Raw genomic sequence first — 18,404 nt, forward strand, 5'->3', positions numbered from 1 at the left:
CGCTGGAACTGGCCGGGGTCCCATGTCGTGTTGGTGGGGGGTTCTGCTGGAGGGCGCGGCGTCGGCGGCCGAGGACGAGCCACACGGCCAACGCTTTTCGCCAGGTGACGCACCGTCATGAGATATGGCAGTCGGGCGAGGTGGAGCGCCGAGGGACTCTGTAACGCCCGGATAATTAAGCTACAGTAATCCCTGCTAATGATGCCACGTTACCTCGGTTACCGTGATTAAACTCACGTTGATTCGAACTCGGTTCAAATTCAATTGAAAACATAGGCAAACAATAAAAGTTTTCAAAAATTAGATCTAAAATGTTCGGGGGTTGTCAAATATTACAAAGATAATTATGGTGAAGTAAACACATTTTTATAAAATGCATAAATATTTTAAATTGAATAAAACAGAAAGGAAAATAAATTAAAAAAAAAACAGAAAACAAACCAAAAATATATATATATAAAAGGACCCCCCACTGGGCCAGACGGCCCAGCCGACTAGGCCACCACCGGCCCAACTGGGCAAAGGCCCAGCCGGCCACACCCCCCCCCCCATAACCCCACGCCCCCGGAACCCTAACCCCACCCCGTCACCCCACTCACCCCCCACTCCCCACTCGCTCTCCCCCACCCCCCCTCGCGCTGGATCTGGATCGGGAGGAGCCCGATCCCCTTCTCCCTCGCCTGGCCCCCAACACCCGTCGACCGTCGCCGCCTCCCCCCCCCCTCCCACCGGCGCTTGACCCCCGGATCCCGACCACCGCCGCCCCGTCGCTCGTCCTCACCCCCTCCTCGCCGGACGCCGTGGACGCGGCCGTCCCGCCGCTGCCGAACACCTCCTTCGTCCTCCTCCTCGCCGGTCTTCCCCGACCGCCCCCGAGCCCACTGCCCCGTTGCCCTACTCCCCCCCCCCCGTGAGCTTTCCCCCCTTCGCCCTCCTCTCCCCCTAGGTCGCCTCGGCCGTCGCCGCTCGACGCGCTCCGGCGCCACCGTCGCCCGCGCCGGGCCGTCCCGCCCCCGGCCCCTCCCCGCTCCCCCGTGCGGCTCCCCTGCCGCGGCCGCCGCGCCCCTTCCCCCCTGGTCGCCTCGGCCACGTGCACGGGCACCACCGACCGCGCCATCGCCCCGCCTCGCCTCGCGCCACAGCCGCTCGCCGTCCCAGCCCCGCTTCGGTCGCCGTCGCGGCCCCTGGACGCCGGCGCTCGCGCCCAAACGCCCCGGGGCTCCGCTCGGTTGCAGCCCCGTTTGGCCCGCGCCCATTAGCCCCTGGTGGCTCGGATGAGCCACTGACTAGGGGGCCCCACGCCCAAAATAAAAATAAATAAATAAATAAATAATAAATAATAAAATAAATAAAAACAATAAATATAATTAATAAAATTAAAATGATTTAATAAAATTTTTAATTAATTAATTAATTAATTAAGTTAATTAATCCGGTTTAATTAAATTAATTAACTAGTTAAGTTTAATTAAACTGTAATTAGATTAACCTAAACCCTAATTAACCTAAATAGAGAATGACAGGTGGGTCCCACTGGACCCACATGTCAGGGTTGACTCAGTCAACCCCTGTTGACTGCTGACGTCAGCATGACATCATGCTGACGTCATAAATACATTTTTTCGAATTAATTAAATAAATAATTAAATTCCAAAATTGTTAAAATCTTTTAAAAATCATATCTTTTAATCCGTAACTCGGATTAAAATATTTTCAACATGAAAGTTGCTCAGAACAACGAGACGATTCCGGATACGCAGTCCGTTCGTCCGCCACACACCCCTAACCTATCGAACTCGCAACTTTTCCCCTCCGGTTCATCTGTCCGAAAACACGAAACACCGGGAATACTTTCCCGGATGATTCCCCCCTTAACCAGTACCACCTCATACCACGTTAGGGCACGCCTAGCATCGCTTCTTGACATGACATGCATCGATATGCATCTGTTTACTTGGTATTCATTGTTTCTTCCCCCTCTTCTATCCGGTAGACTACGAGACCGACGCTGCTGCTGCCCAGTTCGACTACGGAGTTGACGACCCCTCTCTCTTGCCAGAGCAACCAGGCAAGCCCCCCCCTTGATCACCAGATATCGCCTATTCTTCTCTATACTGCTTGCATTAGAGTAGTGTAGCATGTTACTGCTTTCCGTTGATCCTATTCTGATGCATAGCCTGACATCGTTGCTACACCTGTTGATACCTTACCTGCAATCCTAAATGCTTAGTATAGGATGCTAGTTTATCATCATTGGCCCTACATTCTTGTCAGTCTGCCTTGCTATACTATTGGGCCGTGATCACTCGGGAGGTGATCACGGGTATATACTATACATACATACATTCTATACAGATGGTGACTAAAGTCGGGTCAGCTCGAAGAGTACCCGCGAGTGATTCACGGATTGGGGGCTGAAAGGACCTTTGTCCCGACGGCCCTCTGTGTGGATCTTTGTGGCGGAGCGACAGGGCAGGTTGAGACCACCTAGGAGACAGGTGGGCCTGGCCCTGTTCGGCGTTCGCGGATACTTAACACGCTTAACGAGATCTTGGTATTTGATCTGAGTCGGCTACGAGCCTATACGCACTAACCATCTACGTGGGAGTAGTTATGGGTATCCCGACGTCGTGGTATCAGCCGAAGCACTTCAGACGTCAGCGACGGAGCGGCGCGCACCGGATTGGAACGTAAGCCTGCTCTTGTATTAAGGGGGCTAGTTCTGCTTCCGGCCGCCCTCGCAACGTGCAGGTGTGCTATGGGCGATGGGCCCAGACCCCTGTGCGCTTAGGTTTAGACCGGCGTGCTGGCCTCTCTGTTTTGCCTAGGTGGGGCTGCGACGTGTTGATCTTCCGCGGCCGGGCATGACCCAGGAAAGTGTGTCCGGCCAAATGGGATCAAGCGTGTTGGGTTATGTGGTGCACCCCTGCAGGGAAGTTAATCTATTCGAATAGCCGTGATCTTCGGTAACAGGACGACTTGGAGTTGTACCTTGACCTTATGACAACTAGAACCGGATACTTAATAAAACACACCCTTCCAAGTGCCAGATTCAACCGGTGGTCGCTCTACCTCAGGGATATGAGGAGGGGATCGCCGGGTAGGATTATGCTATGAGATGCTACTTGGAGGACTTCGACCTACCCTCTTCTGCCTGTTGCAAGACGGAGGCTGCCAGAAGCGTAGTCTTCGACAGGATTAGCTATCCCCCTCTTATTCTGGCATTCTGCAGTTCAGTCCACTGATATGACCTCCTTACACATATACCCATGCATATGTAGTGTAGTTCCTTGCTTGCGAGTACTTTGGATGAGTACTCACGGTTGCTTTCTCCCCCCTTTTCCCCTTTCCTTTCTTCCTGGTTGTCGCAACCAGATGCTGGAGTCCAGGAGCCAGACGCCACCGTCGACGACGACCCCTACTACACCGGAGGTGCCTACTACTACGTGTTGCCCGCTGACGACGACCTGGAGTAGTTAGGAGGATCCCAGGCAGGAGGCCTGCGCCTCTTTCGATCTGTATCCCAGTTTGTGCTAGCCTTCTTAAGGCAAACTTGTTTAACTTATGTCTGTACTCAGATATTGTTGCTTCCGCTGACTCGTCTATAATCGAGCACTTGTATTCGAGCCCTCGAGGCCCCTGGCTTGTATTATGATGCTTGTATGACTTATTTTATTTGTAGAGTTGTGTTGTGATATCTTCCCGTGAGTCCCTGATCTTGATCGTACACATTTGCGTGCATGATTAGTGTACGATTGAATCGGGGGCGTCACAAGTTGGTATCAGAGCCGACTGCCTGTAGGAATCCCCCTTCCACACTCCTTGGCCGAAGTCGAGTCTAGACATTACAAAAACTTTTGCTAACTTGGCTGTGTGCCTTACGGGCCCATGTCGCCATTGGGTGGTATTAGTATGTTTTACTCCTCGACCTTTACTCTGGGACTCTGAACACTTTTCTACTCGGGTTAAACGAATTTACTAACTCTGACATTAGGATCCCGTTACCACGTTCACCCCAAAGTTGGATAAGCCATAGTTATTCTGCAGGATAGCATTTTGAATAGTGCCTGTGTTGTCATTTGACTCCATTGAAACATCTTTGTTTTCAGATGGAACCCGCGAGGCAGGTCGTGCGCCACACTGCGGCCATTGGTGCCTCAGGATCACCTGCTGTGCTAGCTGATATGATGACCTATCTGGGTTATCGCTGGCACCCTGAGTACACCGTCTACGAGGAGTACCAGGACTTTAACCAGGAGCAGTACCGTGCCATCGTCCACCTCTACACTCGGGAGTATGAGTCCACTACCGTGCTGCACACCGCTCATGGTGTTGGAGTGACCATCGAGATGGCAGTTCACGATGCGGCTCATGCTGCTCTGACACGTCTTCGTGGAGAGTATCAGGCATTGGACACTTCCCCTTTCAGGCACATTCCTATCGCATCTGACGTTGGTGCGGAGGGATACTACACTGCCGCCTACTCCACCGTCACCCGAGAGCCTTTCCACCATCAGCGCCTGGTTCTGCATGCTGATGGGCTGGACCGAGCTAACAGAGCTCTTCGCCACGAGTTGTACACCACTCGTCAGCACCTTTACAGGGCTCTGACGCGGTTGCACCCCTTTGTCCGGTCTGGACAGCTGCCGCGTTCTGCGATCTACCCAGCCAGGACCGTGATGCCCCACGGTGTCGGATGGCCAGAGGTGGGAGGCTACTCTCCCGCACTTGGTCCTCTTCTGCCACCTGAGCGTCGGGTTCTACACCAGAGTATCCGCGGCCCCCAGGCCACTGACGTGGAGGACTATCCGTTGCCTCACTACCAGCTGTCAGGTTACAGCTACCTTCACAGTACCTCCTGGGACTGATGTAGTCTTGCTCATTAGTCTTAGATGCACTCGCGAGCCTGCGTGCCGCCTATGATGACTTAATATTTGTACTGAACTCTATGTCCGACCCCTTTTGTAAGTTATGCCGACTATCTATGTGGTATCTGTCGTGCTCCTTTCATTATGCATGATTCGTCATGAATGACTCTTGTCTATGCAAATTTCTCATTACTGAACTACCCCTGTTATATATTAACAGGATGGTTAGACCAGCTGGTCGTGGTCGTGGTGGCAACTTCCCACCACCGCCTGAGTACATGGCTGGTATGATCCAACAGCTTGAGATGAATCGCCAGTTCATGGAAAACATGATGGCTCAGTTTCCTCTCCCCAATATGAACCAGCATCCAAACACAACAACTCTGCAGGATTTCATACGCCTCAACCCAAGTGTGTACCGCAGCTCAACCCAGCCGCTTGATGCTGATGACTGGCTCCGTGACATCACCTATGAGATGGAGTCTGCTGATGTAGCCCCTGCCAGCTATGTCACTTTTGCTTCATTCTTTCTAAAGGGACCCGCCGCGCAATGGTGGGACAGCCACAGGCGTACTCTGCCAGTTGGAACAATCATCACCTGGCCAGACTTCCAGGCTGCTTTCCGTGCCCGCTTCATCCCACAAGGAGTCATGGACCGGAAGAAGCGTGAGTTTCGCAACCTCACCCAAGGCAACAAGACTGTTGAAGCTTATCAGCGGGAGTTTCTGGACTTGTCTCGCTATGCTGAAGAGGACATTGCAACTGATGCACGTAGGCAGGAGAAGTTCCGTGACGGCCTTCAAGCTGACATCAAGCTCGCACTTCTAGTGCACGACTTTGCTGATTTCGCCACCTTGGTGAATAAGGCCATCAATGTTGAGACTGGTCTTCAAGAACACCATAGCTCTCAAAGGCGCAACCGTGACACGGGCTCATCTTCGGGCCCGCCCTCGCAGAAGCGTAAGATATGGATCCCGAACAGCATGTACCGTCCAAATGCACCAGCCCCAAGGCAGTCTTACGCTGCACCTCATCTGCCTACTGCTCCAACTAGGCTGCCAAGGCTTCCAGCTCCGCCACCCCAAGCTCTTGTTCCCACTCCCAATAATGGCTTGTGCTACAAGTGTGGTCAACCAGGTCACCGTGCTAGGGATTGCATTCAGAATCAGAATCAACTGGCCCTTCCAGCCGCTGGCCGTGGAAACAACCAGACCCGCAATAACAATGCCAAGTCTTATGGCCGTGTTCATGCCAACCACGTTGATCTGAATGAAGCTCAAGACCAGCCTGCTACTGTGATGGGTACACTCCTCGTAAATTCAGTACCAGCATCCGTTTTATTTGATACTGGTGCATCGCATTCATTCATGTCTGAAGATTTCGCATTCATGCATGGCATTAAAAGTGAAGACATGAATGCTTCACTATTAGTACACACCCCTGCGGGCCAATGTCGAACCTCCATGATTTGCAAGGACGTCCCCGTTGAAATCGAAGGACTGGAATTCCTTGTCTCACCCATCGTACTAAAGTCTTGTAGCATTGACCTCATTCTGGGAATGAATTGGTTAAAGGCGCATACTGCTTCTATCGTTTGCGCCACCAAGACCGTCCATCTGCTACACCCTTCTGATGAAATAATTAGCTACGATGCTCATCTGGTTCGGAATGCCGAGGCCAGACTTTATGCCTTAAACGCATTGAACGCTGCACCACTTGAGGGCATTGAAAACATTCCCGTCGTGCGTGAATTCCTAGACGTCTTTCCTGAAGAACTCCCAGGGATTCCCCCTGCTAGAGCTGTCGAATTCGTCATCGACTTGAAACCAGGCACCACTCCTATAGCCAAGCGACCCTACAAGATGCCGCCGCATGAACTCCTTGAGCTTAAGGAGGAAATCGATAAATCTCTTCGAAGTGGTTTCATTCGCCCAAGTTGCTCTCCTTGGGGAGCACCTTCTCTCTTTGTCAAGAAGAAAGATGGGACAAACCGATTGGTCCAAGACTACCGTCCTATAAATCAAGCTACCATTCAGAATAAGTATCCTCTTCCTCGGATCAATGATCTGTATGATCAACTGGCTGGATCATCAGTGTTCTCTAAACTCGACTTGAGGTTGGGTTACCACCAGATCCGTGTTCGTGAGGAAGATATCCCCAAGACCGCCTTTGTGACTCGTTATGGTTCATACGAGTACACCGTCATGTCTTTCGGCTTAACCAATGCTCCAGCCACCTTCTCTCGCCTGATGAACTATATATTCATGGATTACCTCGACAAGTTCGTCGTGGTTTATCTGGATGATATTCTAGTATTTTCCAAGAACGAAGAGGAACATGCTGAACATCTTCGCCTCGTGCTGGAAAAGCTACGAGAGCATCAACTTTATGCCAAGTTCTCCAAATGTGAATTCTAGCTTCCCGAAGTAACCTATCTCGGGCATGTCATCTCTAAGGATGGTATTGCCGTCAACCCTGAACGAGTTCAGGCTATTCTCGATTGGACTCCTCCGAAGAACGTTAAGCAAGTCAGAAGTTTTCTCGGTCTCGCCAGCTACTGCCGTCGATTCGTCGAGAACTTCTCCAAGATTGCCAGGCCTCTGACTAACCTATTGCATAAGGGCGTCAAGTTCCAGTGGACAGACAAATGTCAGGAAAGCTTCCAGGCACTCAAGGACAAGTTAACTTCTGCCCCAGTACTAGCTCCTCCTGATACGAAGAAGGACTTCGTCATTTACTGCGACGCTTCCCACCAAGGACTAGGCTGTGTCCTAATGCAAGAGCGCAAAGTGGTTGCTTATGCCTCTCGGCAATTGCGCCCTCACGAAGAGAACTACCCAGTTCACGACCTCGAACTTGCGGCTGTCATTCATGCGCTAAAACAGTGGCGACATTACCTGCTCGGTAATCGCTGCGAGATCTTCACTGACCACCAAAGTCTGAAGTATCTGTTTACTCAGCCAGACCTGAACCTCCGTCAGCAGAGATGGATGGAGACTGTTGCAGACTTTGATTTGGGTATTTCCTATACACCAGGCAAGGCTAATGTAATGGTTGATGCCTTGAGCCGCAAGTCTTACTGCAACCACCTCCAGGTTCACAAAGTTCAGCCCTCACTCATTGAAGAATTCAGAAAGCTGAACCTCCATATTGTTCCTCCGGGTGCACTCGCTCCCCCTCCTCCGGAGTTCCGCAAGATGAATCTCCATGTTGTTTCCCAGGGTTCCCTCTATACCCTGGTTGTTGAACCCGACCTCGTGGGCACCATAAAGACAATGCAGGGATTTGACTCTGAAGTCTACAAGATTAAGCAAGACCTCAAAGAAGGAAGTTCCTCATCCTTCACTATTGCTGATGATGGCGCCTTGTACTTCAAAGGCCGCCTAGTGGTGCCGTGTAAGAAGGAAAACCTGAATATGACTCAGGAGGTTTTGAAAGAAGCTCATGATACGCCTCTATGTATCCATCCTGGTAGTACGAAGATGTATCAAGACATTCGTCAGAGATTCTGGTGGTCTAACATGAAGCAAGACATTGCTCGTTATGTTGCTGAATGTGACGTTTGCCGTCGTATCAAAGCAGAACATCAAAGGCCTGCTGGAACTCTGCAACCTATATCTATTCTTGAATGGAAATGGGACCACGTCGAGATGGACTTCGTTACTGGATTTCCCAAATCGCAAAAGGGTAATGATGCTATTCTTGTCGTCATTGACCAACTTTCTAAGGTTGCACATTTTCTGGCGGTCAAAGAAACGATCACTGCTAGTCAGCTTGCAACTCTCTACATGACCAGAATTGTTTCGCTTCACGGTATTCCACTGGTTATCAGTTCAGACCGTGGCAGTTTATTCACTTCAAGATTCTGGGCAAGTTTCCAAGAAGCTATGGGCACTCATCTGTCTTTCAGCACTGCTTTTCATCCTCAGTCACAAGGGCAAGTTGAACGTGTCAACCAAGTTCTCGAAGACATGCTTCGAGCTTGTGTTATTTCCTTCGGCAAGAAATGGGAGGAATCTCTTCCGTATGCTGAGTTCTCTTATAATAATAGCTATCAAGCTAGTCTGAAGATGGCCCCCTTCGAAGTGTTATATGGACGAAAGTGCCGAACCCCTCTGAACTGGTCAGAAACTGGGGAACGTCCCCTCTTCGGTCCGGATATTATCCAACATGCCGAAGAACAAGTCCGCATTATTCGCGAGAATCTCAAGACTGCTCAGTCACGCCAAAAGAGTAATTATGACCGTCATCATAAAGACATGGTCTATCAACCTGGCGAAAAGGCCTATCTTCGAGTTACACCAATGAAGGGTGCTCACCGCTTCGGGATCAAAGGGAAGCTAGCTCCCCGCTATATTGGTCCTTTCACTATCCTCGAGAGGCGTGGAAAAGTGGCATATCAATTGGAGCTTCCGTCGAACCTTTCTCAGGTTCACGATGTGTTCCACGTGTCACAACTTCGACGCTGCTTCAAGGACCCAATCCGAGCAGTGGACCATGAAGTGCTCGAATTGCAACAGGACCTCTCCTATAAAGAGCATCCGGTCCACATTCTCGACCAAGCTGAACGCCGCATACGTCAGAAGGCGATCAAGTTCCTGAAGGTCCAGTGGTCGAATCACTCTGAAGACGAAGCCACCTGGGAACGCGAGGATCGTCTTCGTGATGAATACCCCGCACTGTTCCCTTCTACCTCCTAAATCTCGGGACGAGATTTCTTGTAGTGGAGGAGATTTGTAACGCCCGGATAATTAAGCTACAGTAATCCCTGCTAATGATGCCACGTCACCTCGGTTACCGTGATTAAACTCACGTTGATTCGAACTCGGTTCAAATTCAATTGAAAACATAGGCAAACAATAAAAGTTTTCAAAAATTAGATCTAAAATGTTCGGGGGTTGTCAAATATTACAAAGATAATTATGGTGAAGTAAACACATTTTTATAAAATGCATAAATATTTTAAATTGAATAAAACAGAAAGGAAAATAAATTAAAAAAAAACAGAAAACAAACCAAATATATATATATATAAAAGGACCCCCCCACTGGGCCAGACGGCCCAGCCGACTAGGCCACCACCGGCCCAACTGGGCAAAGGCCCAGCCGGCCACCCCCCCCATAACCCCACGCCCCCGGAACCCTAACCCCACCCCGTCACCCCACTCACCCCCCCACTACCCACTCGCTCTCCCCCACCCCCCCTCGCGCTGGATCTGGATCGGGAGGAGCCTGATCCCCTTCTCCCTCGCCCGGCCCCCAACACCCGTCGACCGTCGCCGCCTCCCCCCCCCCCCACCGGCGCTTGACCCCCGGATCCCGACAACCGCCGCCCCGTCGCTCGTCCTCACCCCCTCCTCGCCGGACGCCGTGGACGCGGCCGTCCCGCCGCTGCCGAACGCCTCCTTCGTCCTCCTCCTCGCCGGTCTTCCCCGACCGCCCCCGAGCCCACTGCCCCGTTGCCCTACTCCCCCCCCCCCCGTGAGCTTTCCCCCCTTCGCCCTCCTCTCCCCCTAGGTCGCCTCGGCCGTCGCCGCTCGACGCGCTCCGGCGCCACCGTCGCCCGCGCCGGGCCGTCCCGCCCCCGGCCCCTCCCCGCTCCCCCGTGCGGCTCCCCTGCCGCGGCCGCTGCGCCCCTTCCCCCTGGTCGCCTCGGCCACATGCACGGGCACCACCGACCGCGCCATCGCCCCGCCTCGCCTCGCGCCACAGCCGCTCGCCGTCCCAGCCCCGCTTCGGTCGCCGTCGCGGCCCCTGGACGCCGGCGCTCGCGCCCAAACGCCCCGGGGCTCCGCTCGGTTGCAGCCCCGTTTGGCCCGCGCCCATTAGCCCCTGGTGGCTCGGATGAGCCACTGACTAGGGGGCCCCACGCCCAAAATAAAAATAAATAAATAAATAAATAATAAATAATAAAATAAATAAAAACAATAAATATAATTAATAAAATTAAAATGATTTAATAAAATTTTTAATTAATTAATTAATTAATTAAGTTAATTAATCCGGTTTAATTAAATTAATTAACTAGTTAAGTTTAATTAAACTGTAATTAGATTAACCTAAACCCTAATTAACCTAAATAGAGAATGACAGGTGGGTCCCACTGGACCCACATGTCAGGGTTGACTCAGTCAACCCCTGTTGACTGCTGACGTCAGCATGACATCATGCTGACGTCATAAATACATTTTTTCGAATTAATTAAATAAATAATTAAATTCCAAAATTGTTAAAATCTTTTAAAAATCATATCTTTTAATCCGTAACTCGGATTAAAATATTTTCAACATGAAAGTTGCTCAGAACGACGAGACGATTCCGGATACGCAGTCCGTTCGTCCGCCACACACCCCTAACCTATCGAACTCGCAACTTTTCCCCTTCGGTTCATCTGTCCGAAAACACGAAACACCGGGAATACTTTTCCGGATGATTCCCCCCTTAACCAGTACCACCTCATACCACGTTAGGGCACGCCTAGCATCGCTTCTTGACATGCCATGCATCGATATGCATCTGTTTACTTGGTATTCATTGTTTCTTCCCCCTCTTCTCTCCGGTAGACTACGAGACCGACGCTGCTGCTGCCCAGTTCGACTACGGAGTTGACGACCCCTCTCTCTTGCCAGAGCAACCAGGAAAGCCCCCCCCCTTGATCACCAGATATCGCCTATTCTTCTCTATACTGCTTGCATTAGAGTAGTGTAGCATGTTACTGCTTTCCGTTGATCCTATTCTGATGCATAGCCTGACATTGTTGCTACACCTGTTGATACCTTACCTGCAATCCTAAATGCTTAGTATAGGATGCTAGTTTATCATCATTGGCCCTACATTCTTGTCAGTCTGCCTTGCTATACTATTGGGCCGTGATCACTCGGGAGGTGATCACGGGTATATACTATACATACATACATTCTATACAGATGGTGACTAAAGTCGGGTCAGCTCGAAGAGTACCCACGAGTGATTCACGGATTGGGGGCTGAAAGGACCTTTGTCCCGACGGCCCTCTGTGTGGATCTTTGTGGCGGAGCGACAGGGCAGGTTGAGACCACCTAGGAGACAGGTGGGCCTGGCCCTGTTCGGCGTTCGCGGATACTTAACACGCTTAACGAGATCTTGGTATTTGATCTGAGTCGGCTACGAGCCTATACGCACTAACCATCTACGTGGGAGTAGTTATGGGTATCCCGACGTCGTGGTATCAGCCGAAGCACTTCAGACGTCAGCGACGGAGCGGCGCGCGCCGGATTGGAACGTAAGCCTGCTCTTGTATTAAGGGGGCTAGTTCTGCTTCCGGCCGCCCTCGCAACGTGCAGGTGTGCTATGGGCGATGGGCCCAGACCCCTGTGCGCTTAGGTTTAGACCGGCGTGCTGGCCTCTCTGTTTTGCCTAGGTGGGGCTGCGACGTGTTGATCTTCCGCGGCCGGGCATGACCCAGGAAAGTGTGTCCGGCCAAATGGGATCAAGCGTGTTGGGTTATGTGGTGCACCCCTGCAGGGAAGTTAATCTATTCGAATAGCCGTGATCTTCGGTAACAGGACGACTTGGAGTTGTACCTTGACCTTATGACAACTAGAACCGGATACTTAATAAAACACACCCTTCCAAGTGCCAGATTCAACCGGTGGTCGCTCTACCTCAGGGATATGAGGAGGGGATCGCCGGGTAGGATTATGCTATGAGATGCTACTTGGAGGACTTTGACCTACCCTCTTCTGCCTGTTGCAAGAAGGAGGCTGCCAGAAGCGTAGTCTTCGACAGGATTAGCTATCCCCCTCTTATTCTGGCATTCTGCAGTTCAGTCCACTGATATGACCTCCTTACACATATACCCATGCATATGTAGTGTAGTTCCTTGCTTGCGAGTACTTTGGATGAGTACTCACGGTTGCTTTCTCCCCCCTTTTCCCCTTTCCTTTCTTCCTGGTTGTCGCAACCAGATGCTGGAGTCCAGGAGCCAGACGCCACCGTCGACGACGACCCCTACTACACCGGAGGTGCCTACTACTACGTGTTACCCGCTGACGACGACCTGGAGTAGTTAGGAGGATCCCAGGCAGGAGGCCTGCGCCTCTTTCGATCTGTATCCCAGTTTGTGCTAGCCTTCTTAAGGCAAACTTGTTTAACTTATGTCTGTACTCAGATATTGTTGCTTCCGCTGACTCGTCTATGATCGAGCACTTGTATTCGAGCCCTCGAGGCCCCTGGCTTGTATTATGATGCTTGTATGACTTATTTTATTTGTAGAGTTGTGTTGTGATATCTTCCCGTGAGTCCCTGATCTTGATCGTACACATTTGCGTGCATGATTAGTGTACGATTGAATCGGGGGCGTCACAGACTCCCTGATTTGTACGAAGCATTCATGGTATAAAGCGAAACGCCTGGGATTGCATCCCCATCTGGAGATTACGTCCTTATTTCCTGCCCCTGATTTTTTCTTAGTCATTGAGATTGTGTTTCCTTTTAGGCTTTTATTAGGGGCGGACGAAGGGCGAGCGAAGGGAAGAGTTGGACGAAGCGTGGCGACATAAGAAGGGAGAGGGAATCTTACGTTTCTTTTAGGTAGCAGAGAAGTAGAGAAGAGGCGAATCAATCTGTGGTTGAGTTGGTTAGATGGACAGTGATATCCCCAACCCACCAGGGTTCAAATCCTGGTGCTCGCATTATTCCTGGATTTATTTCAGGATTTCCGGCGATGCGCTTTTAGTGGGAGGAGACGTTCCCGTCGACGACGAGGCGCCTACGGTGACTTCGTAAATCTCAAGATGATATGCCGGCTCAGTCTTTTGAAGGTGCTCATAGAGGTAGGGTGTGCGTGTGTACGTTCATAGGGGTGAGTGTATGCGCGTGTATATGAGCGCTTGTGTCTGTACTGATGCTCAAAAAAAAGAGAAATACAGAAGATAGAGATATCACTATTAAAATCTATGTCATATAAACGCGGCCTGACATATAACTTTTGAAAAATGTAACCACAAAAAAGAGAACACTGTGGCTCGACCATGTGGTCTTGTGGTCAACATTAACAAGGATTACCACCAGGCTAGTACAACATAACATTTCCACAAGGGATAATTTTTTTTCATATTGCTATTCCTTCATGTTCTATGTAAGAAAACAACCTATATTCTTGTGTTTGTGACATTTAATTTTTTTTATATGTTACAAAAAAGGTACATGACATTTCTAAAAATTTAAACATTGTAAACCATATTTTGTAACTAAAAACTATACATTGCATTTAGAAAATGTTCACCCATTTCAAAAAACAGTTCATGACATTTTGAAAAGTATTTACACAATGTAAAAAAATGTTCACATAGTTAAAAAAATGTTTCGTACCATCCAAAAATGTTTAACATATATTTGTAAAAGGTTTCAAAACTTGTATTCCACAAATGTAAATCTATGTTTAAAAAATTAAATGTGTATAAAAATGTATTAATGTATACTGGAAAAAATAAGACATCACAAATATATTTAAAAAATATTAATCATGTATTTGGAAAATGTTAGACATAATTAACACTCTTTAAAATATATGTTTTGACGTGTATTTTTTCCAGTATACATCTCAAAACATTTTTATACACCTTAAATATTTTTTAAACATATGATTTTTTTTCAAATACAAGTTATTGAAACTTTTATTAAATACGTGTTAAAAAATTTGGATGGTACGAAACATTTTTGAAACTACGCAATACATTGTATAAACATAAAAAAATGTCATGAAGAGTTTTTGTGAAATGCCAGAACATTTTTAAACAGGAATGACTGTAGCTCTTGTGGTTGTCCACACAAGCCTGCTAAGGCAGGAAGTGCGTTCGAATCCCCACTAATCCTTATTTTTTATCACTTTATTTTAGGGGCTTAATATACATAAAAACAAAAGGTCAATGTCTTTTCTGCAAATCTGCCCTGTGACCGCGATGACCGTGGGCCCTGGCCACGCTGGCATGCCACGGATATGTCCGTGTACACGAAATGTAACCGTATATAAACGCCCGTGCAAGTTTGATGATCAAAAACACGTATTTTTCAAGTTTATTTATCAAACTGATTGTCACTTGCAAGTTATATGACTCCTGGGGTATTTACCTCTAACACTAATCCTTATTTTTTATCACTTTATTTTAGGGGCTTAATATACATAAAAATAAAAAGGTCAATGTCTTTTCTGCAAATCTGCCCTGTGACCGCGGTGACCGTGGGCCCTGGCCACGCTGGCATGCCACAGATATGTCTGTGTACACGAAATGTGACCGTATATAAACACCCGTGCAAGTTTGATGATTAAATACACGTATTTTTCAAGTTTATTTATCAAACTGACTGTCACCTGCAAGTTATATGACTCCTGGGGTATTTACTTCTAACAGTAAGGTACACCATCAAATTTCGTGTTACCAATGTACTCCTTCCGTTCGGATTTAGTTGTCGCGAAAATGGATGTATCTAGACGTATTTTAGTTCTAGATACATCCATTTCCGAAACAAGTAATTCCGAACGGAGGGAGTAGTAATGTCTATGCTATAACTCAATGTGCTATCTTTACCCTCTGTAGATGATGAAACTTCTGTGGAGGCTCTGCATGCAAATGGTATTTAGGAACTTCCACACAGAACTTCAGAAACACAGGTGCGTCTGGATATTACGATTAAATCCATCTTTGCTATGACTCTTCTGCGATTTCTTATAGAAGTATATAGCCCAAAAAAGTAACACTTAATAGTTCTTTTTGCATGATAGAACACAGATTTCCTTTGCATTGTCACAATTTCAAAAGTGATGCCTGATCAACCATTGTGGCTCCAATCCTACTCTAAGTGTCATCATTCTGCCACCTTGTATATGGTTCTGAATTTAAATGCAGCGGCAGATGCATCTCCACAAAGGTATATCCAAAGTAAAATACACTACGCTTATGAAAATAATTTCTTATTATTATCCATTGACCCTGATATAACTGAAAGTGCGCTTCACATGCACATATTCCGACTTTGCTTGGAAGGAGCTGATGGCACAATATCAGCAGAGTTTGTCTTCTTCAAGCGAGTTGCACAACAGCTTGTTGGCAAAAATGTGATATCTCTCCTAAAATCATCTGGCCTACCTCACGGAATTGCGGTAGTGGTCTCGCGGAAATACACCCTTACTGATTCGGTCACACAAAAGAGCCTGTCACAGAGGAATATATCGTTCTAGGTCACTGACATCGAAAATTTCTTTGGTACACATAACTCTGTGGCGCACAATGCTCGTACTGCCACTATCATGCCTCTGTTCACTACACCTGAATCTTCCACTGATGCTACGCCCGCGACACCAACTAAGCCCAGTTCTACGCAAAAGGTGCCTTTTGCCTGACTTGCCCATACCCACGGAAGGCTTATTGAGGGCATGGTCAATGCATAGCCTTAGGGTGATGCCTCACATGCCATGTAGGATCGGATAACAGAAAAAGTAGGTTCGGATAGGGAAGCAGAATCCTCTTCAGGAGGCGGGTGTTTAGAGAGAAAAAGTGTGGTCCGGTGCATAAAGTTGGAAAAGTTAAAGTGAAGAGGAGGGATGCATGTGTAGTGAAAGTCACTTTCTATTCTTTGATGAGGCCCACTAGTAGTAGCTTGCATTGGAGAGAAAAAATCAACACATATGCCTCAAATTACTTTTTATCATGAGGCATATGTATTCATATGTCATCATTGTACATGCCCTAAAGAAAACACCCTGCAGCGCGTGTGGTACGTCATGTACTCTATGAATTATGTCTCACATAAATTATGTATATCAAATGCATTTTCACTGACATCTGTTCCCCACCTCTGCCGTGCAAACTGTTGATAGCCCATTTGACTTCTCAAGATAAAAGGTATTATTAATAGCGCTAACAGCAGCACTTCACTCGCTTTGGCTACACACCTGCCACCACCACTGTCAGGTATTTTATGTTTAAGTTCAGTTACACTTATATCAATCTGTACTTTGTTCACTGTCTTGACAATTAGTCCCTAAAATTATCATACTGAATACTCTTGTACAATTCTGATTTCACATAGAACCACCTACGATTGTTGCAAAAAATGATTTGATTGCCTTGATCATACAACATTCACTTGAAAAACCATGATCATCCATTATTTTATGAATAATAACCTATACAAAAAGATAGGCGAATAGCACATCTTTTGCTCTGTAAAATATATATTGTTTGACTCGAGCTTGAAAGTTTCATGGTATCCTATATACCTAAATAGTTGATCCCCACTAACTCTAATTCTCCATGCATCCCTCCACATCATCAAATATGCCACGCCATCATTCACTAACACTATTTCACACCACATGCATACCCCAATTTAATTATTGCAATCAATGGTCCAACGTACATGCAAACTCTTTGTTCACGCACAATTACTTCCGAAAACAATAGCTTTTGATTTAGGTCATTTTGTTCATGCAAAATCCATCCAAAATCAATCTTTAAATTCCCACAGCAGCGCGCGGGGAAATCACCTGGTTTTCAAATTTCAATGCCATTGAATTTAGTTTCTTCCACACATGCTGATAAAACCTACTATGTGCGCATTTGCTTATTTACAAATTATATGTTGCAGAGATGAGTATAACAAGGACCACTTGACTATCGGGTGTTGACGTATAAATGCATTGCCTAGTCTTTTTCATCAGATTGGTCTTTTGGTTGCATTGGCTAGAGCATGCACTTCTATATGGTATCAGGGCCAAGATGTGTTGAGTTCAAGACCCGGCTGACGCAATTAAATTGCAACCCATTTTCGGTCCATGTTTAGGCCTGAGGGAGCCACCCGTGAGGGGAGTGTTGATGTATAAATGTATTGCCTAGTCTCTTCCATTAGATCGATCTTTTGGTTGCATTGGCTAGAGCATGCACTTCTACATCGGAGACCTCAAAGAGACCGTGGTTACTATTGAGGATGTTGTCACTGGCAACGAAAGGTAACACTTGCCTACCTTGTTGCTTAACTTTGAGCTAAATTGTTCAAAATGCATCTGAATAGGCTATTAAAACTCCATCTCAACTCTATAAGCACCAACATCATTGCTGATCTTCCATGTGAATCCGAAATTCTGGACGAGCATGATGCCACTGTTAAGAAAAAGTAAGCATGCCTACATCTAGCAAAGCTTCACATTGTATATATCATCTGACATATCGTTCAGTGACACAAATAGTAAGGTGAGTAGTGATGTTGTCTCTCGATCTGCACTTTTTCAAAGCCTATGCATGTTCCAAGCTGCAAGAAGGCCCTGGTGATTCAAAGGGAAAGTAACTGGAACTAAAGGTAATTGAAACTTAACACAAGTGTTGAATTCCTTCATGGGTGCATCAATTAGCAATCAATGTAACACACTTTAAATTGCACATTCTAATGTAGGAGATCGCTTTCCTGGCTATGGCTGACGCAAGAGTGTCTGATCCTATGTCTCATGGGTTCTTCGATTTTCAATGTTAGCCATTTGTGCCAGTGACACCCTGTAATATA

Source organism: Triticum aestivum, chromosome 3A (assembly GCF_018294505.1).
Source record: "Triticum aestivum cultivar Chinese Spring chromosome 3A, IWGSC CS RefSeq v2.1, whole genome shotgun sequence".
In the NCBI taxonomy this organism is placed as follows: Eukaryota; Viridiplantae; Streptophyta; class Magnoliopsida; order Poales; family Poaceae; genus Triticum; species Triticum aestivum.